Source organism: Neofelis nebulosa, chromosome 3, assembly GCF_028018385.1.
Source record: "Neofelis nebulosa isolate mNeoNeb1 chromosome 3, mNeoNeb1.pri, whole genome shotgun sequence".
Lineage (NCBI taxonomy): Eukaryota > Metazoa > Chordata > Mammalia > Carnivora > Felidae > Neofelis > Neofelis nebulosa.
Genome location: NC_080784.1, coordinates 156,428,511 through 156,455,335, shown reverse-complemented (window position 1 = coordinate 156,455,335; position 26,825 = coordinate 156,428,511). Strand labels below are relative to the sequence as shown.

At 36.3% G+C, this 26,825-nt stretch overlaps 1 long non-coding RNA gene across 1 annotated transcript; it reads right to left on the bottom strand.

Moving 5' to 3' along the window:
* Positions 1-18,165: 18,165 nt before the first annotated feature.
* Positions 18,166-24,811, bottom strand: LOC131506200 (uncharacterized). Its single transcript, XR_009258788.1, has 3 exons — positions 24,713-24,811; positions 24,484-24,533; positions 18,166-18,488 (listed from the first exon to the last, which is right to left on the bottom strand). It is a non-coding gene; the product is annotated as an uncharacterized LOC131506200 (long non-coding RNA).
* Between the last annotated feature and the right edge of the window lie 2,014 nt (positions 24,812-26,825).

Here is a 26,825-nt window from a genome sequence, read left to right as displayed (position 1 = left end):
AGGTTGAAACTAGACCACTTTCTCACACCATTCACCAAAATAAACTCAAAATGGATAAAGGACCTGAATGTGAGACAGGAAACCATCAAAACCTTAGAGGAGAAAGCAGGAAAAGACCTCTCTGACCTCTGCCGTAGCAATCTCTTACTCGGCACATCCCCAGAGGCAAGGGAATTAAAAGCAAAAGTGAATTACTGGGACCTTATGAAGATAAAAAGCTTCTGCACAGCAAAGGAAACAACCAACAAAACTAAAAGGCAACCAACGGAATGGGAAAAGATATTTGCAAATGACACATCGGACAAAGGGCTAGTATCCAAAATCTATAAAGAGCTCATCAAACTCCACACCCGAAAAACAAATAACCCAGTGAAGAAATGGGCAGAAAACATGAATAGACACTTCTCTAAAGAAGACATCCGGATGGCCAACAGGCACATGAAAAGATGTTCAACGTCGCTCCTCATCAGGGAAATACAAATCAAAACCACACTCAGATACCACCTCACGCCAGTCAGAGTGGCCAAAATGAAGAAATCAGGAGACTATAGATGCTGGAGAGGATGTGGAGAGACGGGAACCCTCTTGCACTGTTGGTGGGAATGCAAATTGGTGCAGCCGCTCTGGAAAGCAGTGTGGAGGTTCCTCAGAAAATTAAAAATAGACCTACCCTATGACCCAGCAATAGCACTGCTAGGAATTTATCCAAGGGATACAGGAGTACTGATGCATAGGGGCACTTGTACCCCAATGTTTATAGCAGCACTCTCAACAATAGCCAAATTATGGAAAGAGCCTAAATGTCCATCAACTGATGAATGGATAAAGAAATTGTGGTTTATATACACAATGGAATACTACGTGGCAATGAGAAAAAATGAAATATGGCCTTTTGTAGCAACGTGGATGGAACTGGAGAGTGTGATGCTAAGTGAAATAAGCCATACAGAGAAAGACAGATACCATATGGTTTCACTCTTATGTGGATCCTGAGAAACGTAACAGAAACCCATGGGGGAGGGGAAGGGGAAAAAAAAAAAAAAAAGAGGTTAGAGTGGGAGAGAGCCAAAGCATAAGAGACTGTTAAAAACTGAGAACAAACTGAGGGTTGATGGGGGGTGGGAGGGAGGGCAGGGTGGGTGATGGGTATTGAGGAGGGCACCTTTTGGGATGAGCACTGGGTGTTGTATGGAAACCAATTTGACAGTAAATTTCATATATTAAAAAATAAATAAATAAATAAATAAATAAATAAATAAATAAATAAATAAATAAGAAAAGAAAAAAATTGTGAGGTGAAACAGTAGAGAAAGTAACATCTAGAGCATAGAGCACTTCGTTGGCTCTCGAACTTGATCCAGAAGACATTAAAAACTTACTGAAGGGGGTGACAAAATCAGACATGCCTTTTAGGAAGTTCCATCTGATGGTAGTAAGGATGGATTAGACTGGATCAATGTGGATCCATGGAAATAAAAAAGGAACACATTGTAAATAAGAAGCCTTCTCTCCATAAGAAGTATTTTCATGGGAATGGAAAGAAATGGAGGAACTTAATATTATGTAAGAGTTGCATTAACAAGATTTTGGTTAGAGGATATGAGTGATAGGGAATATTAGTGAGGGGGAGACAAGGATAATGGTCAAGTTCTAAGTTGAAGAACTTGATTGACAGCACAAACACATAGTGATGTAGGAAAAACTGGAATAGGAGGAAGTTTTAGGGAGCTGATTATACATTCAATTGAAGAATATTAATTATATAAGACAACACTGGATGAGGTGGGCAGGGTCAAATAAGATGTAGCCTGAAAGGTGACCATTAGACAGATTGACATGGAGTTCTCAAGAGATACAGTGATCATTTTCTGTTGGGGAGGTAATCCAGATTTTGTTTCCATATTGTCAATAATTAAGGAATAGTAGAAGAAGAAATATAGACAACAACAAAAAAAGTAAGCATGGTCAATTTAACCCTCTTTCCTTGTTCTTCCTACCTATCTCTTTACTATTTTCCCTGTCTCAGTCCCTAAGAAAAGATGGGTGATTATTATGATTGGTTAGAATCCAGGGCATTGGGGACACCTGCGTGGCTCAGTCAGTTGAGTCTCAGATCTTTGATTTCAGCCCAGGTCATGATCCCAGGGTCATGGGATTGAGCCCTGCATAAGCTCTGTGCTGACCCTGGAGCCTGCTTGAGATATATATTCTCTCTCTCTCTCTCTCTCTCTCTCTGTCTCTCTCTCTCTCTCTCTCTCCTTTCTCATTCCCTCCCTCCCTCTCTCTCTCCCCCCTTCCCCTCTGCAAGTCTCCCCTGCTCATGTGTTCTCTCTCTATAAAATAAGAAGAAGAAGAAAGAAAGAAAGACAAAGAAGAACAAGTAGAACCCAGGGCATTAATTGAAGGACATTTTATTAGGAGGATGGCTTACTGTGTTTCAAGTTTACCCTCTTGGTACAGTGCTCATTTTTCTACTCTCAATCTTAGGTAGGATCTACATACTAGGGGAAATTGCTCAATCTCTATTTGTTCTTTATGTTCTGAACACCTGAAAATGAATATGAGGTTACAACAATGCCTGTTCTCCAGATCCATTTTTTTCTAATTCATAAAAGAATGTGACTTCCCACAGGACTGTAGAAACAAAGCTAATTCCCTAAACCAATTTGGAGAGTGTAAATTAACCAAGTGATCAGATTCTTGCCTAGTCATAATAAAATGATATGTTGATTCTTTTTGCTCTAGTTCCCTATATTTAGCTTTCTCTGTAGAAACCTTACTGTGGAGGGTTAATAGATTAGGATTTAAGCAATCCTTTGTTCCTATTCTGAATGCCATGTAATTCCAACCAAACCCTGCCCATCAACTTTTAACAAAGTGTAGAGGATAGGGTCGCCTGGGTGGCTCAGTCGGTTTAGCATCCGACTTCGGCTCAGGTCATGATCTCAGGGTCCGTGAGTTTGAGACCTGTGTCGAGCTCTGTGTTGACAGCTCAGAGCCTGGAGCCTGTTTCAGATTCGATGTCTCCCTCTCTCTCTGACCCTCCCCCATTCATACTCTGTCTTTCTCTGTCTCAAAAATAATAAACATTAAAAAATCAAAGTGTAGAGGATAGAGAAAGACAGTAGTTGGATGTGGAAAAGAGATCAAAGAATTTTTTTTAAAATGGAAAAAGAATCAAGGATATTTAAATTAATATATAAAGGAGACAACAGACAGAAGTTAATAATATAGGAAAGAGAAGATAACTGAATATTATTTTCCCTAAGGGAATGAAATTTGGGCACAACTGGAGGGATTGCATATTTCATTAAAAAACAGACAAAGGTAATGATGATGAATAGCTGCAAATACAATTAAGAGGCTAAGAATTGTTCAGTCAGATAGTTCTAGTTTCTCTGTGAAATAGTAGGAGGGGGCATTTTACCTAGAGTGAAGAATGAAGAAGGCTTTTCCAGAAGGTGGAGAAGAGTAGAGAAGTTTTGAAATCATTTTTGCAGAGGACTGGAGAATGAAAAGACTAGAAAAAGATAATTGCTTTTGCAGGGTTATTGAGTGTCTAGCTGAGTTTAGGGAACAAGTACCAATTTTCCCCCTTAATGCTTTTTCTTCCAACGGTACCCAAAGACCTGGGGCGGTAGGTAATTAGATGAAATGGGGTTGGTATTTTGAAGGTAGGGTGAGAAAAATGATAAAGGTAAGTAATTGAAGACAAGAAGAGGATAATATATAGAAGGCACAGGCCAATGAAGTAAGCCCAAAATTAGTTGTGGAATAAGTAATCAAATATGTTAAAGTGATATGAGTATGTGCAAAACTTGGGATATATGAATTCGTGATGGAACCATTTGAGTTGTCTGCATTGGAGGCAAGAGTTTTGGGTATTTTCATCAAGAGGGGTGTCTAAATAATCTAAGCCACTATTTCCCCAAACCAGAGCCTCTTGTGATTATGTTTACATTCATTTAATTTTTTTTTTCTTTTTTGAGAGAGAGAGAGAGTACTCATGGCTGAGAGGGGAGAGGCAGAGGGAGAAAGAGAGAAAGATCTTAAGGTCCACACCTAGCATGGAGCTAGACGCAGGGCTTGATCTCACAACTGTGAGACCATGACCTGAGCTGAGATCAAGAGTGGGACACTTAACCAACTGAGCTATCCAGGTGTTTCTATACTTACATATTCTAAGTGGATTTTTCCTTAATAGTGAAACAAGTGTCAAGTAATTCCTTTTAAAAACCATGACTCCATTATATGCTAGTATCCCCATCCCAGAGTTTTTTAAAAAATCCAATATTTGGAATAGTCTTTTAATTCTTAAGTGGTCTTAAATCTTATATAATTTCTTTTTTTATCTTTGACCCAGCCTTTTCTCAAATGATGTCAGGACTTCTTTTCTTTTCTTTTTTTTTTTTTTTAACATTTATTTATTTTTGAGAGACAGAGACAGAGCACAAGTGGGGGAGGGGCAGAGAGAGAATGAGGCACAGAATCCCAAGCAGGCTCCAGGCTCTGAGCTGTCAGCACAGAGCCTGACACAGGGTTCAAACCCACAGACTGTGAGATCATGACCTGAGCTGAAGTTGGATGCTCAACTGACTGAGCCACCCAGTGGCTGATGTCAGGACTTCTGATGATGTCAGGACCTCTAAGAAAATATTACCAATATTTTCTAAAGTCTCGAATTAATCAAAAACCATCACTGAACATCCAAATGTGCCAGTAATGAATAAGAAGGTTCTATATTTTGTTTTTAAGTTTAGAACTGTTTCTCTACTAAATTATGTTTTACGCTATGCTTTGGCATTATAATAGATGGATATGGCAAAAATATATATTCAGAGATTTAATTTTAGTGTATGCATAGGTTATAGAAAATTTAATATAAGAGGATCTTTTTTTTCTGCTTTAGAAGAAATAAATTGTATATCCTTAGGGGCTGGGAGACTCTTGCATTTTGTAGCAACTATGACTGATATTTACATACCTGTGTGTATGTATATATGTGTATGTGCATACGTATGTGTGTATATATATATATATATATGCTAAATTATTCCTTATATATATACACATATATGCACATACATGCACACACACATATAATTTAAATAATTTTGAGCTCCACTGCTAACACGTTGATAAAAATCTTAAAGGCTGTTCTTCAAGTAGTTTGCTAAGCTCTCCCTGGGATTGTGTCCCAGTTTCAGGAGTGATATTGAGTTGGAGCTAAGTGGTTCACAGTCATATTCACGTGTCTTGAAATTCCAAGATTCTTTGCTCCTGTCTTCGTGGTTCCTTCGTGGTTTCCTGGGTTAGGATTGAGGTTTCTCTGTTTTATGCTGGGCTGTCTCTCTTCCCTGCTAACATGATGAAACATGAAGCAATTTCTGTTTGATGTCTTACTGCACCACATTTAAAGACCTGAAGAATGAATACAATAAAAAGTGGCTGTATCATTTTTGAGTCCTGGAGAAGAGATCAGCCATACTTGAGTTTATAATCACTCCTTAAGGAAAAGAAATGTCTCAAGATGGAGTGCTAACTAGGATGGTGAACTAACCACTATGCCTATAGAAACCAGGTTTTGACCACTTTGGAAAATGGGGGCTGGAAGGGAGTATTTTCTGTTAGTAGAACTAGTTCCCTCTAAATTTATCATGTGCACAATAAATAGCATCAACAGCAATTAGGAGGCATTAATGAGAAGAAGCCACAACTGACATTTATTTTCTGGACTGTGAAAAACAGAGTTCTGGATCACTGGGAAGGGAAAGACTTATAATGACCTTAGTAAGTGGAGGGCTGGTGTATAGATAGTTTGTTTTGGCAAAAGAAAATGTCATGGGACCTGCACATTGTGCGCTATGAAGCAATTCACGTTTGTTAACACATATTTATTAATTAGGTTACCTCATTCTAGGCAATGTTCTAGGTATCTGTGGATTAAAGGTTGAACAAGACAAAGCTTCTCTTCTCATAAAATTGACATTCTAGTGAGAGGGAGTGTACCAAAGGACAGATGGATATATAGCATTATGTTAAGTAACAATAAGCTGCAATGAAGAAAAACAAGTGTGCAGTGTAATGAGGGTAGTGACTATTTTACATAGATAAAATAGGTCATAAAATATGTAAAAAATTCATATTTTTACTTATTTTACAACCTATTTAAAAAGGCTTTTATATGCATATACATACATATGTACTATTTTTCTTAATTGAGATTAGGTTTTGTAGAGTGAAATTTATGTTTTGAGTTTGGCAAATGTCTTGCCTGCATACCTAATATCCCAACAAAGATAGTAAGTTTTATAATCATCTCAAAACATTCCCTCTTTCACCTTTGCAGTCCATTTTTACCCCCAAAGGCAAAGATGACCTGATTTTCTTCACCATAGATGCAGCTTTGCCTCTCTTTGGATTTCATATAAATGAAGTCATGCTCTTTCATGTCTGCTTGTCTTGATCTCTATGATGTCATCGAGATTTATGCAAATTGAAGGTATTGATATTTCACTCTTTTTTATTGTTGAATAGTCATCCATTGGTGAGTATTTCAGAACTTGTTTGTTCATTCCTGTTTTGATGGGAATTTGGGTTGTTCACAGTTTAGGGCTCTTATGAGTTAAACTGCTGTGGTGTTCTGATATAATTCTTTTTGCAGAGAGATATTTTCCCTTCTTCTGGGTAAATACTTAGAATTTGAATTACTGGTCATCTACTAAGTGTATGTTTTGGTGTATAAGAAACTTTCAAACTGTTTTCCAAAGTAATCTCATCATTTTACACTCCCTCTAGCAATATGTGAGAGTTCTGGTTTCTCCAAATCCTCCCCAATATTCCTTTACCAGTCTTTTTACTTTAGCCATTGTAGAGGGTATAAAGTGATACCTCATCATGGCTTCAATTTGCTTTTCCCTAAAGACTAATGATTTTGGACATTTTTGTATGCTTATTAATATACACACATTTTTCTTTTGAGAGGTACCTAATCAAGTGCTTTGTCAATATTTTTAGACTTTGAGGGTTGCTTTATTGTTATTCATTACTCTTAGATGTTCTTTTACATTCTTGGTATAAATTCTTTGTCAGATATATGTATTTCCAGCTATACACATTGAGCATGTATATATTAGATGTATGTGCTATCAACCATTTTTCCCATTTCTGTTGTTTTCCTTTTCATTCTTTTTTACTTTCTTCTTGCTTTTCTGTGTCATTTATTTCCACTCCTAACTTTATTATTGCATGATTTACTGTGTATTTAAATTTCTTCTTTTAGTCTAGATTTTTAAGTTGGAGATTCAGAGTATTGATTTCATGCCTTATTTTCCTAATAGAAGCACTTCAAAGCAAATTTTAAAGTAAATCTACATTTGGTACTTCTTTAACTGTATCTTTGATATATGTTGTGTTTTCATTATCATTTACTTTGAAAAATTTTGCTCATGAATTCTTTGATCAATGGCTCATTTAGCAGTAGGTTGTTTATTTTCAAAATATGGGAATTTAAAAAAATGTATCTGATTGTTACTGATTTTGAATATGTTTTAGTTATGGTCACAAAACATACTGTGTACGTTTTTTGTTTTTTTTTTAATTATTGAGACCTATTTTATGGCTTAATAGATTATTTATCTTGGTGAAGGTAGAAAGTGTATGAATGTATTTTGTAATTCTAGGATATGGTACTCTATAAATGTCACTTAATTCATGTCAGTTGATAATTCAAATTTATATCCTTACTGAATTTTCTTTGGTCTGTGACTCTACGAATTATTAGGAAATTATGTTAATGCCTCCAATTAGAATTTTGGATTTGTTTATTTCCCTCTGGTTCTGTCAGCTTTTCCTTCAGGTATTTTGTAGTTCTACAGTTTAGGTCCATACGCTGAAAAGATTGTTTTTCTAATAAGTTTCATTTTATAGTTTGAAGTCTACTTATTTATCTCTGAGAATATTCCTTTGTCTTGAAGTTTACTTTGGTATTAACTTAGGTAAACAAACTGGATGCTATATTTTTTTCCATATTTTTTTCTTTCCACACCTCTTTATTTCCTATTTTGAATGCATTTATTGATAACAGAATGTAGTTGGGTCTTGTTTTTTTTTTTTTTTTTGATGCAGTAATTGATATGATTGTGTTTAGATATAGCATCTTGGTAACTACTACTCCATATTTAAAACTTTTTATTTTGTTTTTCCTCCTTTCCTTTCTATGATCATTATTTTGAGTTAACTACAAAAATTCTTTGGGTTCCATGTTTACTCTTCTAAAGCCTTACAACTTTAACTCCTCAGCTTCCTTTTTCTAGTAGCTACTCTAGTTATTACAATGTGCATCTTTAACATATTATAGTCTATTCAGTTAACTCTTGTACCACATTATGTGAAATGTAAGAGCCTTAGAAAAGTATAATCCCGGGGCGCCTGGGTGGCGCAGTCGGTTAAGCGTCCGACTTCAGCCAGGTCACGATCTCGCGGTCCGTGAGTTCGAGCCCCGCGTCAGGCTCTGGGCTGATGGCTCAGAGCCTGGAGCCTGTTTCCGATTCTGTGTCTCCCTCTCTCTCTGCCCCTCCCCCGTTCATGCTCTGTCTCTCTCTGTCCCAAAAATAAATAAAAAAAAAAAAAAAAAAAAAAAAAAGAAAAGTATAATCCCACCTATGCCTTTTAACATTTTTGTTATTTTTATCAAAATTTTACTTCTATGTGCCATGTAACTGTACAGGACAGCATTATCATTTTTGTATCAGTTTCTTAAGTAAATGATAAGATAACTATTTATATATTTACCCACGTACTTATATTCCCTGTATGTTAGTTTCATTTCATAAACCTTCATTTTGCATTTATATTCATTTACGTCAGGTCTTTCGGTAATATATCTTTTCAGTTTTGTTTATCTCAAAATGTTTTAATTTTAGTATCATTTGTAGTGGATATAGAATCCTATGTTAACACACTTTTAAAAAAAAGTGTTTGCATTATTTTTGATGAGGAGTCAGCCATATTTTTATAGAATGTGTCTTTCTACCCTGGCTGCTTTTATTCTCTGGGTGCTTTGTCATAGGTTTTCAGCTATTTGGCTGTGATACATTTTTTTTTAATTTATTATGCTTAGACTTTAGGATATGTAGGTTAAAGTTTTTAAACAAATTTTGAAAATTTTTGATAACTACTTCTTCCAATTTTTTTTTTCTGCCCAATTTTTTCACTTTCTCTTTTAGAGGTGCAAATTATACCTGCGTTAGACCACTTGAGATTATTTTACAAGTAATTTAGGGCCTGTTTATTTTTTCTCATCTTTTTTTCCCCCTCTCCTATAGATAGAATCATCTCTATGGTTCCATCTTCATGTTAACTGATCATTCATTTTATTGTTTTCAATATGCTGTTAAGACCCTTTAATGCAGCTTTTCATTTTAGATCATGTACTTTTTGTCTTTGAAATTTGCACCAGGTTCTTCTTTATATTTTCCACGTTTTTATTGAGATTCCCTGTTTATCCATATGTTCTTGTTTTTGCCTCAGTTTATTATGCATAATTATAATTGCTATTCACAGTCCTTGCCTACCAGTTCTAATATCTGGGTCATCTTCTGTTATGTCCCTATTGGCTGCTTCTGCCAGTCCCCTCTTGATCATATGCCATATTTTTGTCCTTCTCTGCTCTTTGGGGATGTTTTACTATATGCTAGATATTGTCAATGTTATGTTGTAGGAAATTTTGCTTATTGTATCTTGAGGGCACTGAACGTGGTTCTGGCAGGCAGATAAATTAAGGGGGATCCTTTGGTATCACCAGGCTTGACTTTATTCTTTGTGAATCATAATTTCATTTGTGTCCTTAGTCCTAACTTGTGCCATGGGTGTAGGAAGCATTTCTCATTCCTGATGTGTGACCATTCAGAGGTTTCAACTGACAGAGTAGATGCCCAGGAAGTTCCCTCTATCCCAACTGGGCCATAGCTTCAATACCTCACAGTACTGCATGACTTCCAGTATCTCAGATCAGCTCTCAGTAGGTCCAGCTGCACTGACTTAGTCCTCACAGAATTTTACCATGCTGATAAACAGCAAAGCTCTGTCCAAAGACTTGCAGGAAACCCTACACAGATTTTTGATGTCTTCCTCTGTATTACATTTTTATTGCTGTATAACCAATTACCACTATTACCACTGCTAACTAGTGAGCAGTTTAAAACAGCATTCATTCATTTCTTCAGAGTTCTGCAGGTCAGAAGTCCAGACACAGAGTAGCTGGGTTCTCTCCTCAGAGTCTTTGAAAACTGACACCAAGGTTTCGATAGGGCTATATTCCTTTCTAGAAGCTCTGGGAAAGAAGCCACTTCCAAACTCAATCACTCTAATGGAAGAGTTCAGTCTTTTACGAACTCTGTCCTTGTTTCTTTGCTCACTGTTAGCTAGGGGCCACTTATCTCCTGGAAGTTGCCTGCATCCCTTATCATGTGGCCACTAGACAATTCACAAGGTGCCTGTTGCTTTTCTTTCTACCTGGAAGGATAATATCTTTAACTGCTGCTTCTGTGACCAGCTAGAGAAAAGTAAAGGACTCATCTAACAGGTCAGACTCATCCCAGATAATCTCTCTTACTCAAAGTCAAATGTATCCTATTATATAACTTAATCGTGGTATTTATAGTCCTGTTATTTATAAAAGCATGTGTACCAGGGACAGGAATCTTAGGGCCATTTTAGAATTCTGTCCACCACACCCTCTATGTATTTACCTTTCCTTTGATACCCTACCCTGCAAATCTCAGGCTTTTCTGCTGTCACAACTTCTTAGCTCATTGAGAATCCCAAACTCTGCTTGGACTCTCCACACTGTGGTGTGGGAAGTGCACCCAGGCAGAAATCTTTTTTTTTTTTTTTAATTTTTTTTTTCAATGTTTTTTATTTATTTTTGGGACAGAGAGAGACAGAGCATGAATGGGGGAGGGGCAGAGAGAGAGGGAGACACAGAATCGGAAACAGGCTCCAGGCTCCGAGCCATCGGCCCAGAGCCTGACGCGGGGCTCGAACTCACGGACCACGAGATCGTGACCTGGCTGAAGTCGGACGCTTAACCGACTGCGCCACCCAGGCGCCCCTCACCCAGGCAGAAATCTGATGTGAACGTGGGGCTTACCTTCTATGTTTTTCTTCACTCTAAGGTCACATACTATACTCTCTTTTACCCAATGCTTGAAAACAGTCGACTCATGAATTTTGTTTAGTTTATTAGCTCTTTACCTCACGAGGGCAGGTCTAATCTCAGTTATTCCATTATAATTTGAAGAACAGTGGGAAATATTTTTTAAATGAAAGCATCTGAGAAAAAGCATACCAGGGATACATAACACAAGTGCATCCTTGTTGCATTTTATCAAATACATTATCCAAATGAGATTAAACACACACATAGGCGCACACACACATGCATACACAAACACTTACAAAAGATATGATATTCCTTTGGTAATGCAATTTGTGTAAGAAAATGGAGTTACTTAAAATCACCTTATTTTACATATATAATCTTAGTATCAACAAGAGATATTTTGTACATATAGACAATCAGAACATAAGTTGCCCTCTCTCTGTTATTTGCATGCACTTCCAAGGCAATCCATGCAGTCCTGTGGCTCAGATATTATGCTCAAACGTAGATAATGTTCAAATATATTTCTTTAGCCTCGATTTCCACCACCACCCCGACTTTTGGGCTAATATATCTGATCTACTACTCAACATAATCTCGTACTTGACTAAGAGGCGAGTCAAATTAACATGTGCAAAATAGACTCTTGATAATCTTCCCCTTCCCACCATATAAAACAACTTATTTTCCCCAAGTCAGCCCTATTTTATAAATGACAATCTGTTCTTTCTGTTGCTCAGGCTATAATCATGGAGAAATCTTTGACTTCTTTCTTCCACAACCGCAGCACACTTATAAACAGATCTTATTACCTTTGCTTTCAATCTTGAATCCCATCAAGCAGCAAGATTTGTTGGCTTTACTTCAAAATATATTCCAAATTTCACCACTTCTAATTCCCTCCACTGCTACCACTCTGGAGAGAAATCAACAAAACCTCTTACCTTGATCACAGCAATAAACTCCAAATGAGTCTACTGTTTATATTTGAGTCCCCAGACCCAGCAGTCTCTTCTTATAACAGTCAGATGATCCCTTAAAATATAAACTATAATTTCCCTGCTCAAAACCCTCCTGGGGCGCCTGGGTGGCGCAGTCGGTTAAGCGTCCGACTTCAGCCAGGTCACGATCTCGCGGTCCGTGAGTTCGAGCCCCGCGTCAGGCTCTGGGCTGATGGCTCGGAGCCTGGAGCCTGTTTCCGATTCTGTGTCTCCCTCTCTCTCTGCCCCTCCCCCGTTCATGCTCTGTCTCTCTCTGTCCCAAAATAAATAAAAAACGTTGAAAAAAAAATTAAAAAAAAAAACAAAAAACAAAAAACAAAAAAAAAACCCTCCTATATTTCCCCACCACACCTAGAAGAAAAACCCGTAAGTTCTTAGATTGACAATAACCCACACAATTATCATTTATCTACTATATCATCTACCACTCTCCTTCTCTCTTGCTCCATTAATAACACACTGATATCCTTACTGTTAATTTTTTTAATGTTTATTTATTTTTGAGGAGGTGGGGAGGTGTAGAGAGACAGGAGACAGAATCTGAAGCAGGCTCCAGGCTCTGAGCTGTCAGGGCAGAGCCCGACGCAAGGCTCAAACTCACGGATGTCGAGATCATAACCTGAGCCAAAGTAGGACACTTTGACTGAGCCACCCAGGTGCCCATGATATCCTTACTGTTAAATTAACAAACCTGCTCCTACCATAAGGCCTTTCTGTTGGTGTTCACTTCTTTGGAAAGTTCTTCCCAGAAATTCATGTGGTTCTGTCTCTCATATCACTAAGGTTTCTGCTCCACAAATAGGCTTACCATGATTATTCTTTCTATAGTAGCAGTTCTTTCGCTCTACTTTAGTTTTCTCCTAATATTTGTAACCTTTTGGCATCATATTATACCTCGATTGGTTGTTTACTGTATTCCTTCCCCACTAACATGCAAGGTCACTGACGCCAGACACCTTGTCTGTCTTGTTTGGTGTTATATCCCCAGCAAATTTAACACTGTCTTGTTGATAGTAGGCAGTCAATAAATAAATGCATGAATAACTAAATGTTTTGTTACCATAGAAACATTATTTTCTCAATTCTGTGACCATTGAGACTCAGATAATTTACTCTCTGATAAATTGACATTACTTTGTAGATCAAAGAGCAAGAAATCAATACTATATATATATATATTTTTTTCAAGGCTAACTTTTAAATAAACAAACTTTTAACAAAGAATTTGTAGACACTGCAGTTTTCTTTCCCTCCTCATTGCAGATATGCAAAGTATCTCTTGGGAAAAGCATGCATATGCTGTTATATTTTGTTTAACATAATAGATACAGACTACTAATGCCGTATGTTTCATGAGAATGGTGGTGCCAGGATTTTTAAGGCCTGCATAAATAATTTTCTAGAGGGTTTTCCAGAAACTATTCCCTATCAGGGAATGGCTGCTGTTCAATATGTTTTGTCATTTTTTTTCTTTATTAACAAACTTAAAAAATTATTATTACTTAAAAAATTATTATTACTATCAGACACAGGAATGTACATCTGGTATGTTCTTTGAATAACAATATGTTGAATCCCATGATAGTTCATGAGATACAAGACAGAGTTGGAGTCAATATAGGTTAAATTATCTCTTAGGAGAAGCTTCCTTTTTATAAGATCGAGTCTTAGGTGGGAAGATGAGTTGAATTTCAATTCTTCACTATTCTCTCCTTTTTTGGCATTATGGCATTTTTCTTTTTTCCCAGATGAAACACTTCACTAAGTTTATTGCGTTTGCTAATTAGATTAGCAGTTACCAATTAGATTAAATTTAAATGTACCAATCAAATTTTATATCTAAATTTGTTACATTATCACTAATTAGAATAGCACTTTTTACTTAATGGATTACATGTGAATTAAAACAACTCAGGCCGTTTTTAGGGCCTACGTATATTTTACTAATTGGCATAGGAATCATTAGCTTATATTTAAATTTAGTAAAGAGTCATGTGACAATTCACATCTATGTGGAAAAAAAGGAAAAAAATATTAGGTAAATAAGAGTTACTTCAATTCAAAATTGTCTAATTTCATCCAAGTTTGAGGTGAGTAATGCTTTTGAAGACATATAATCATGCTTTTGAAGACAAAGTCCTCTAATAAGAACAAGCAGAACTTACGATATATTAAAAATACTCAGAGAACACTTTTTAGGAATGTGGTTCTTTCATCTGGCAGTTATTGACTGACATGCCTTTGGTATGGTGGTATCTGAGGATGCAATGGCTATGCTAGGGGCATGTGAATGAAGTTACAATTTTTAAAATTTTTGTTGGCTTTTGACATGTGGACTTTGAAAATCATTCAAAAATCTATTTGTTTCCACTGACTTTTAACAAATATTTTGCAAACCATTCGACTGCCAGATGTTTCCTTACTATCGTATTAGAGATGCATCAAAGAAAACGTAAAATCTTAGCAGCATGTTAAGTATACATTTATAATGAAGACAATATCCCATAACATGATTGCTTTAACACCTTACTATATTCACCACGTTAATTATAGTAACTAATATTAATATACTTTTGTCTGACTATACTTATCACTTTTAATGGTTAGTTTAGTTAAGTACAAGAGTTTATATTGTTCAGCATAGTTCTTGAGTCCTGGGCCATACAGGAACACGAATCAAAAGAAATAAATCCTTAGTCAATAAGTCAATTATAAACTTGTATAAATCCTGAAATTGTATTCTGCCTCGTAAGACTAATATTACTTAATACACTCTAGCTCTTTGTTTGTAGTTATGGCCATAATATGGTAAAAGATTACGTAAATTTACAAATTAGCAAATGTATGTATTTTAAGATACTGATAATTAAAAAGGAAGTCTCCAACCAATTTGGGTAACAAATGCATAATATTCTGTTCTTTATATCTCAAATTAGTCATTTGTGTATACCTTTTCCTGAGTGGTTGATATTTGCATATCTGTCTTTCTGCAAAGGAGTCTTTTATGGGATCCATCTAAGGATCTGGCATGTAAATAGTCAAGCCGTAGTTCTCTCTGTCTCTCATGTCTATTTGGCTCTGTCTCTGTCTCTGTCTTCGTCTCTTTCTCAGTCTACTCAGTTTTGGTAGAACTCCTGGGAAGAGAAATTGATACAGTCTAATCTTTTGTACATTTTAAGGATGGAACTTTTGGCAAACAAATGAATAATACTTGCTAGAATCCCTACCTATGGGATGCTTTTAGCAGGTTGGACAAGGTTGTCTATAATAGGTCATGGTAAAAAAATATAGAACTGTGTATTCATGGGGCAGCTGTCCGCAAAATGTACCATAAGCTGTGTAACAGAATAGAAGGTGCAGATGTTTTATCTTCCTGACAACTCTACTATGTAAAGTATGTAGGTGTATACATTATCCTGGATCTCTGCTATTGGCCTGTATATTGAGATGATTTATATCATCAAAACTATTAGTAAAACTATATGATTGGGTCAGGACTCTGAACCTTGTGAGTGAGACTTAACAATTTGATCCTTTGTGTTATCATAGTACACACATAATATTTTAGGTTAACTACATGGCAGACTAAGGATTAAAACAATTACATGGTTATATGAAAAATATGAAGCCATAACCATTAAACGTAGCTACTATTTAAGCATATGGGAAAATGATTAGATCTTGGTCTTGGTCACAAATATTCCTAAACATTTGCCCAGTATTTAAGAATCCAATAGGGGTGGCTGGGTGGCTTGGTTAGTTGAGTGACCAACTCTTGGTTTCAGCTGAGGTTGTGATCTCACAACTCTTGGGCTGGAGCCCCGAGCGTGCTTGCGATTCTCTCTCTGCCCCTCCCCTGCTCATTCATTTTCTCTCCCTCTCCCCCCCCTTCCACTCATCTCTCAAAATAAATAAATAAACTTAAAAAATAAGAATCCAATAGTTATTGTGCTCTAAAGAGCCTTTGTCTATTAAATCTAAATATGATTCAATTCAAATTTTATTAGGATTTGTGGAAAATGGACTGTAGTAAAAAAAAAAAAAAAAAGCCATTTGTTTTTTTGCCCTGAATTTATCGAGGACAGACGGTATAGAATAGAAAAGGAGAAAAACTCAAGTGAAAATACTAATTTTCACTTACCTGTTTCAATGCTATTATGCCATATCCTCCATTTCCTTTAAGTTTTGACCTTTATTTTTACTTTTATTATTTTATTCCTCCTTGATGTTTCTCCCACTTAACCGTAGGCTGTTTCTTCTTAATCATATTAATCTCCTACATATTTCTCTCCCTACAAACAACCTCTGTTGAATTTGTGCATGTGTCTTTCTGGTTGTGATACACATAAATAAACTCATCATATGCATAAAATTTTACATTTCTTGTTTTATTTTTAAATGTTTATTAATTTATTGAGAGAGAGAGAGAGAGAGAGAGAGAGAGAGAGAGAGAGAGATAATGAATCAACCCCAAGCAGGCTTCATGCTGTCAACACAGAATCCTATATGGAGCTCAATCCCACGAACTGTGAGATCATGACTTGAGCCAAAATCAAGAGTTGGACACCTAACCAGCCGAGCCACCCAGGCGCCCTTCATGGCACAAAAACAGGCAAATCTATTAAGTATTTTTTAAAATGTTTTAATAAATTATAGTGTGCCTGGGTGGCTCAGTTGATTAAGTTTCTAACTCTTGATTTTGGCTCAGGTCATGATCACTCAGATTTGTGAGATCAAGACCCAAGTCGGGCTCCATGCTGAGAAAACCAAACTGGATTGGGATTCTCTCTCTCTGCTCCTCCCCTACTCTCTCTCTCTCTAAAAAATTAATTAAAAATATTATATTTACTATCATGAAGTACAGCTTTAAAAAAAAGGAAAAAGCTTAATATTTAGGGTGATACCATTTCCACAATTTGGATTTTGAGGAGAGATTTTCCCTAAAATCATCTGACTCCTTTCCAGTCTTTCTCCCTTTGCCTTCTTCCCATCCCTGCTCAGTTCTGTCCAGAAGAGCAACAGAGTAAAAACCTCACAAGGCTCCCAGACACCATGAGTTAGCTTCTCCTTCATGTTCTAAGCCTTCTTGGGTCATCTGTTAAGCCCTCATGGCAGTGTCTGCCTGAGACCGGTTATCCAATGATTGACTAATTGTGTCTGTCTCATGCTGGCATGCACTATTGGATTGAAATATTTCACTCCCAAATTGAGGTATATGCCCTAATTCACCCTGCATTGAGGTTAATGATAACGTACTACACTCAAATATCATTCTGTTCAGGAATAAGGTGAGGGAGAGGGTGGGAAACCTAATTATTAGTTTCCTTTAAAGACCTCAGTGAACCATTATTTAACCTGACAAAGACAATTAGTTTGCTTCTAGATTTAAGTGTTTACAATAAATTTGTAATAGACATTACTTGTAGCTGTATTTTTGCATATTTGTGTTGTTAACTTGTAGGCTAAATATTTTTTTTAAGTTTATTTATTTTGAGAGAGAGTGTGTGAGTAGGGGAGGGACAGAGAGAAAGGGAGAGGGAGAATACTAAGCAGGTTCCATATCATCAGTGCAGAGCCCAACGTGGGGCTTGATCTCACACACTGTGAGATCATGACCTGAGCCAAAATCAAGAGTTGGATGCCCAATCATTGGAGCCACCCAGGCATTCCTAAATTTCTCAAATTAAAATTGCTCAGCCAAAATTTTTTGCACATTTAAAATTTTTATAGGTATTTCCAAGGTGCTATTTAGAATTTTCACTAATCTCACTATTACACTCACAACAATAATGTAAAATTTTTTTTTTCTATGATGTCTGAAAAGTTGATTATTCATTTTATTTTCATAGGGCTGAACAAAGTATTGTTCATTTACTGTCATCTATCTGTAAAATTCATATTTGTGTCCTGTACTGTGTATTTTAGATTTTTCTTTTAAAATTTGTGTGTAAAGACTTATATTAAAGTAGTTTATTCCTTCTCCTCATATGTATTGCAGACAGTATTTTTGAGCTATCATTTATTTTTGACTTCTCTATATATGTGTCTTTAACATATGTTCTTATTTTTTATGTATTTAAATTTCTTACTGTTTTTTATTTATGGCTTCAGGATATCATATTTAGAAAATCTTTTTTTCACTTAAATTATACAATAGCTATCATTTTCTTAACTTTCACAGTTTTCTCTTCATTAAACAAGAAAGTGGGGGTGATGTAATGAACCTAGTTGTTTTTACATTTTTCTTCCTATAAAAGTTGAATAATACCTGAGGTTGGAACAGAGATAGCAGAGAGTGAAGCAACTTGAACCATCTTAAGCTCCTAAAAAAGACAAAAATACAGAAAAAATAATGCATAAATAAGAAATCGTGGGAAAGCATAGAATTCAGACATATTTGTGATAGGGAGGAGTTGATAAGCCTCTCTTAAAAAAAGGATAATTCAAAAGATTGAGTGTTTCCTGCTATGTAATGCAGCTATAGAAAGAAAAAGCTGATAATAGGTGGTATTTTCCTTAACGCTGAATGATGGGAAGATTGTATCTATTTTCATTTCAATTTGCTCTGATTTCCAAAACAGCTTTAAATGTAATACTCTACTTTATTTGTAGCTTAGCTACCAATAATTCAGACTTCTGCATGCATAAGGAGTACATTACCATCCAAACGTACTTACTCCGTGCTAGTAAATCATATGATAAATGTTATTTTCAAGTATGGAGTATTCTAATTTGTCATATAGCATCATAACTTTAAGTTGGATTTAGCTTTAGGGTCAAGATAGATGATAATTTTTAAAAATTTTAAATCAATTTAGTACTTTTTCTGTGTAGTGTTCATAATAAATACAAAAATGTTAAAATTTTATAATTTTAATGTTTGAGAGAAAAAGAAAGAGTGGGGAAGAGACAGAGGGAGAGAGAGAGAATCCCAAGCAGGCTCTGCACTGTCAGGGCAGAGCCCAGTGCCAGGCTTGAATTCACAAATTGTGAGCTCATGACCTAAGCTGAAATCAAGAATTAGATGCTTAACCGACTGAGCCACTGACGTGCCCTCAGATTAAAAAAATTTAAAATCAAGTATTTTACATTCATTGGATAAAGATTTAAATTTAAAATACTAAGCACTAAAAGCATTAGAGGAAATTTTATATAGTTCTGGTGGATGACCTGATGTGGAAAAAACAGCAATTTAGAGGAAGTAGACACAATTAACTATATAGAACTAATTTTATTATTTTATTTCATTGTATTTTGGTATGGGAAACAACTCCCATAAAATGTTTTATAGCAAGTAATAGAATACATACTTAAAATGCATATAAAGGGGCGACTGGGTAGCTCAGTCGGTTAAGTGTCTGACTCTTGATTTCAGCTCTCAGTTTGTGAGTTTGAGCCCCATGTCGGGCTCTGTGCTGACAGCTCAGAGCCTGGAGCCTGCTTCAGATTTTGTGTCTCCCTCTCTCTGCCCCGCCCCTGCCCACATTCTGCCTTTCTCTCTCTCTCAAAAATAAACAAACATTAAAAAAAATTTAAAATAAATAAATAAAATTATGTCAGGGATATAAACCATTTTTGATCAATGTCTGTATCGATATTTATTTTACACCTCATTTTGAAAAACAAAATATATATGCATGTATACATGTATATGTATTAAGATATAAATAGATCTATAGAAATATATTGCAGCATTGGCTTGCTGAAAAGATACAGGCAAAAATTTGAATGTCTGTCAATATTTACCAAGACAGAGGGGCGCCTGTGTGGCTCAGTTGGTTAAGCGTCTGACTTTGGCTCAGGTCATGATCTCATGGTTCCTGGGTTCAAGCCTTGCCTGGGACCCTGTAATGACAGCTGAGAGCCTGGAGCCAATTTGGGTCTCTCCCTCCCTCTCTCTGTGCTCCTCCCACGTTCATGTTCTCTCTCTCTCAAAAATAAACATTTCAAAAAACTAAAAAAAAAAATTTACCAAGACAGAAATCAATAGGCCATGTAAAGATACTGCATAATATTTTGAAGCTATTACAAAAAAAAAAGTGGTAGCTCTATGTCTATTGACCTGATAAACTGTAAGTAAGAAAAGGAAAGTATGATTCCATCTTTGTAAAACAGTAACAAAATGCTTAAAGTGTGTGTGTGTGTGTGTGTGTGTGTGTGTGTACATGGATTAGTGTTACTGATGAAAACATATCAGTCTGTCAATATTTGTTAGAGAGCAGGTGGCGAGGGCATTTGAGGTTAGGAATTTTATAACACCTATTTACTGAATTCATTGTTTAAATGTTTACAGAGCATAGATTTCTTTTTCTTTTTTAATTTTTTAACATTTATTTATTTTTGAGAGACAGAGACAGAGCATGAGGGGGGAAGGGCAGAGAGAGAGGGAGACATAGAATCTGAACCAGGCTCTAGGCTCTGATCTGACAGCACAGAGCCCGACGTGGGGTTCCAACCATGGACCGCGAGATCATGACCTGAGCCGAGGTTGGACGCCTAATCAATTGAGCCACCCAGGCTCCCCACAGAGCATAGATTTCTACCATTGTAAATATTGAAGAGAAATTAAGAAATGAGGAAATAAAAGACAACTGGAATAAAAGTAAATATTTAAGAAAATTAAGACATGAAAGATTTTTAAAATTATCATCATTATTATTGTAAACAATAGTTTTGGATTCCTAACTTTTATTTTAAAAAATTGTACTTTTATTTTTAAAAAATCACCCAGAAAATAAGTTAATAAATAATTCTATCATGAATTGGACATTTCCACCAAAATATTTGCACTTGATCTTAGCCAAAAGGCCGAGAAGCGATCCACCAAAATATTTGAATATAAAAATTAAAATGTGTATGCTGTTATCATAAAATACATGACAAAATATGTTTAACCTACATAAAATTTTCTTTCAATCTACACTGGAATGCATTCATCCTTATATTAGTTTGCAAATTGAACTTAAAACATATGTATAATTAAAGGGTTAACAATGTGCTGGTTGCTAAATTCAATTCAGATAAATTAGGGAATAACTGTGCATTTGAATAGATTATCACTTTGAACTATGTTTTCTTCCAATTAGGATGATTTTAAATGAATCTTATAATTTTCTAAAATAAAAATAAGTATATCTGGACATTATTGATTTTCTAGTTGAAGAGTATTAAAGGAATCTTTTCTTTCCCAGGGATATCATTAGTCATAGTCTTACTTCACACAGGTCTGAACTTGGTTCAGTTCAGAATCCTACCTAGAGATATTGAGCCTTCCACCACGACTACTGCCTACTCCTACATACTCAGTAGGTGCTAAGATGCTATATGGGTGGGGGAAGTGGAAATACAGAAAACATAGATTCATACAACAAAAGTTTATCCCAGTCACACAGTCTGAGTGGCAGATAAAAGCAGATCTGATTTGCTGTTCTCCTGAGCACCTTTCCCAGAAATGCCACATATCAACAGTTTTAACGGAAAACATGTTGACAGGAAAGTTATTAAAACCTTTATAAAGGTAGAGAAAATGTGTAAAAGTTAAACCTGCAGCCTGTCAGAGAACTGTGCTATTTGTTACTGCTTTCTCCCAACTAGTTCATTGCACAGACCCTTCTGAAGACCTGTCCCTTGACTTAATTCCTCTAATGGTGAGACCCAACTGTCCTAAATCCACCCACCTTTCCCTAACCTAAATATCGAAAAAGCATCTGGGGCTCCATGGAGCTCAGTTAAAAACAAAGCACCAAAATCACTGTTAAAATTTTAGGCCCAGCACATAATAGCTTTCTGTAATTTTTGAGTTGGAGAAATCTGAAATTGCAAATGGATTTTGGAGAAGTCTGGATGCAAAAGTTTATATGAAGTCTCCTCCTTTGTTAACTGTTCTTCAATTCACATTGACCATATTTATTAGATTGATGACTGAATTACTGACTTGTTCATTCGTTCAAAATTTACTGAATGTATTGGATTTCTCCAGTGAAACAGAACCAATAAGACACACACAGAGGGTGGGGAAGTAGATGAGAGATTTTAAGAAATTATCTCATGCAATTGTGGGAGCTAGCAAATCTGAAATTTTTACAGCATTATGGCAGGTTGGGGACCTAGGGAAGAGTTTATATTTTAGCTCAAGTCTGAAGATAATCTGGACGTCAACTTTCTTCCTGTTTGAAGGATCTCATTCTTTTGTCTTAGGCCTTCAACTGATTGGATGAGGCTCACCCACATTGTGGTGGGTAATCTCTTTTACTGAAAGTCTACTGATTTAAATATTAATCACATCAAAACAAGTTACTTTCACAGCAACATCAAGACTGGCAGTTGACCAAACATCTGGACACCATAGCCTAGCCAAGTTGACACATAAATTTAACCTTCACACTGAGTTTCAAATACAAAAAGCCTAAGAGTCTGTTGAGCGCATAACCTCATCAGTGGAGATTGAAAAGGTAGGGAAGGGGAGATGAGAGACAGATACAAGGTCAACTTGCAATAGGAGAAGGAAAGTAACAGATACTTACAAAATGTCAAGGGAGCTGAGAGTAAGGAAGTGAATAATTTTGCCTGAATAAAAAAGAGGTGCATTGATGCTCAAGATGCTTACCTCTTGTCCAGAAATTTGGCCCAGAAGAGCAATTCCTCTAGTCAGAGAGAAATTTAAAGAGATGTGCGAAGCTCTACCTTGGGGCTCATGTGGAACTTGTTCTGGGCTCAGTTCCAAAATATTTGCAAACTTAAGCTGGGATTCAATTTTATAGTGAAACCTAATATGCATCAGGATCTTTCTTAGTTTGAGGCATTGTCTTTAAAAATCTCCTTCCCCCAGATAGATGTTATTTTGTAAGGATTGTATATGACTATTTGTTTGATTAAATGTGCACAGTTTTTAGAAGCCTGTTTTTCAACTGCCTTAGACCGTGAGCTATGCAGTTTTTCCATTTGAAATTTTCATAGTAGAATATTTGCTTCAGCAAATTGCAAAGTTTTTTTGTTGCAGAGTTTTGGCAGCTAAATTCACTCTGAGCACAGTGGGCTGTCTTTCTTCAGTACACTGCATTAGAGAAACAGTTCTACACCCTGAGGGTTTTGGAGTTTCTTTGTTCAGCAAAGAATTGAATCATATCCCTGAAAGGGGATCTATGTCTTTCAAGCCTTAGTTTAAATGATCATTGACAAATCAAGCTAGACACTAATTAGCTCTCCTATTGAAATTAACGTATTTTATATGTATTAATGTGAATATCAGAGGAGACACCCTGTCAATCTCGATTTCATAAAGGAATGTTACATACTTTCCAAATAATTTGTACTGGCAAAGGTTTCTAGTATTCAGTCTCATCCTGAATTAGTTTCCTTCTTTCTGTTTGTGGTCTGGTCACACTGGCCCTCTAGTTCCTTGATCTCTTCGATACTTTTCCATCTTAAGGCCTCGGTACTTCCAGTTCCATTGGGCCTAGAAAACTATTTTTCTTCTTCTCTCAGGACTTTCATCTCCTCATCTTTAAAGTCTTCTATTTGACCTGCTAAAAGAAGCTATCTTTGGCCATCCCATTGCTAACTATCTTTCCCACCAGCCCCTTCTCATCTGTGGGCCACTGCTCTCTATCACAAGCATACTCTTTATTTCCATCAGGGCCCTTATCATCATATTAAGTTATTTTGCTTACTTTTTCATCTTCTCAAAGACTGTTTTCTCTGCTAGGATGCACACTTGATTAGAACAAATAACTTGCCTTTTTTCCAAAGCTGCATCCTTAACAAACTATAAACAAATTCAGGCTTCTTGATGAACTAGTGGAAAGAAAAGTGTTCATGACAATCAAATTAAATGTTATTACAAGTAAAGTTCTTAGAAAAAGTCAGGTATGTAATACAACTATAATTTCTGCTTTATCTTAAATGAGATGTCAATAATAATAAACATCAGACTCCAATGTAATGTGGGATAGATGGCCATATGCAGAGTTTACAAAAGGGAATGGTCCACATCCTTGGACCCTTAAGCCATATCAGGGATACAGTAAAAGAGTCAGACTGTAGGGAAGTCAAGAAGACCTGAAATTATTTGGACCAAGTTGTTGCTTTACTGGTCCCCTGGCCTCCCCACTTATTCACCCCTCTAAAACCTATAGAGGGGACACAAATAGACTGGTCTGAAATTTGGGAGATACCTAGGGGCAGACCTAGGAAATTCAGGTTCCTGAGGAGCAGGATGAAAATGACATCTTTGAGAGTGACTTACATTGTCAGAAATATTTGGTGCTGGAGGTAGGCTTAGAAAAGAGTCACAGGTACCCAGGATTGGAATAGAGATACCTGTGTCCAGGTCCGCGAATTGACAGAAGAGTCCCTGAACTGCAAACAACCTAAGAAACCCCAAAAGAGAAAGTATCAGCTTTGAACATCCACCAAGTCCACAGAGCATAAAGCCAACACCCAAGGAAAATGATGAAAATAAAGAATTGTTTTTCCATTCTTTACTTTTTCTCAGCAGCCCTCCCACCCCACCCCCCCACCCCACCAATACAGCTTTGCAAGTACCTACCTTCCCATGCTTTCATCAGCCTTAGCCAAGGTCCATGTCATTGGTTAGGAAGGGTAGAACAGTAGAGCAGGGAGAGAGTATAGATGCTGACCTCACCTCTATCCAAAAAGGCAGACAGTGTCTATTATAAATATTAGCTTGAAGGCGGTTGAAAAGTTCTGATTTTAAGTGGAGATTAAAGCACTTGAATAACCGCTAAATTGTATTGCAACTGGAGAAATGTCTGTTGACCAAGATAAAGCAGGTAATTCATGGGATTTGACTAAATTTGCATCCATGGGAGGAAAAGATTATCCCCACTGAATAACTTTTAAAGGGTCAGAGAGATGAATAAATCAAGTGTTGATCATATCATGAATCAGGTATTTCAATATACCAGTACCGGGAAATTTTGTTATCCTCATTATTCTTTTAAAATTTATGGGTGAAATTCGTCTCTTTTTCAATCCATTTTCCATACAACAGCTATTTTTAAAATCTCAAATAAGATTATGACAATCTCCTGCTTCAAACCCTCCAACTGCCCTTTAATTCCTTTAGAATAAAATCTAATCTCTCAACCACGGCATATAGGATCTCTATGTTTGGCTGTTGCCTAATTCACTGACACTTTTCCTTCTACTCACATGCCCAGTGTTTGTTCTTTAAACACACTGCCTTATTTTTCATCCTTAGAACACTCCAGGCTTGTTTCTGCCTGAGAGTGCTGTTTCTCCACCCCCAAATGCTCTAGCACCTGATTCCGTGGCTGTTTCCTTGGGCACCCAGGTCTTTAGCACAAATATTCCCTCTGCAGTTAGAATTTCTCTGACGTCATAATTTAGACTTTGTCCCCGTCCCCCCACTCTGGGTCCACTCTACCATTCTCTACTTCACCAACTAGTTTTATTTTCTTCATATGATTTATGTAAGATTTTTTGTTTGCTTGTTGTGGTCTGTGGGTTGCATCTGATTATAGACTGCTTAAGAGGAGTGAATAAATTGGTTTTGTTTACCACTAAATCCCCTGGGATGTGTTCAATACATTTGGTTGGATGAAGACTCGAAACCAAAACATTTCTTCAATTAAAAGTGAAATTATCATAGAGTTGAATTTATTTTTCTTTTAAAATAATATGTGATCTTAAAAATAAGCCTTGTACATGTAACTTACTTTTTGATGTTAAGCTTTAAATTTGTGTCTTTATTTTCATGATCATTCAGTTAGTCATATATAGGCTACATATGAATATACTCATAAAATATAAAAAATCAAACATCACTATCTGCTACGCATCATCAAGCATTTAAGAATTTTTTTAATAAAGTAGACTTATGGCTATCCAAAATAGTTGGCCAATAGGATAAGGCAGTCATAGAATACTTTGATTAACTGTGTATTATCATATGGAACAGGCATTGATGATCTCCGGAATCAGATTAAATAAATCAATTTAGGGGCACTTCATGGCCCCCTACTCTTGGTTAAGCATCTGACTCTTGATGTCAGCTCAGGTTATGATCTCCCGGTTCGTGGAGTTGATAATGAGGATAAATAATTGCCTTTTCCATTCTTAACTTTTTCTTAGCATCCCAGGCTCGATGCTGACATCATGGGGACTGCTTGTGATTCTCTTCTTCCTCTCTCTGCCCTCTCTCTGCTCACGTACTCTCTCAAAATAAATAAACTTAAAAAAATAAAATACAGCAATTTAAAACAGAAGGGAGGTCTTTCTGTTGTTTTAAGGACTCCAAATATACTCTATAATTTTGCTGAACATTCTTAAGAATACTGTGGAATCACAAGTATTGGTGCTGGAGAGGCTTTTAGGACCCACTGCAGTTCTAAGGGAGCACTTGTTCCTTCCTCTTGACTTCTAATAAGTAAAATGAGTAGAAGTGGGAGTAGCACTGAACTGCATGTTTCTTATCTTCATATTGAAAGTGCTACATAATCTCAACATTCTAGGAATAGAAAGCTGCTTCATAGACAAATTTTATCTCCTTCTCTTGATATCTCGATAGAAATTACTTAATTTTAGTACCCTCCCGCCTCACTTCTGTAAACTTCCAGAGCTGGATTAGTCTACTGTGTTACTGGAAAGATGAAATATGAGTGTGCCTAGCAAGCGTC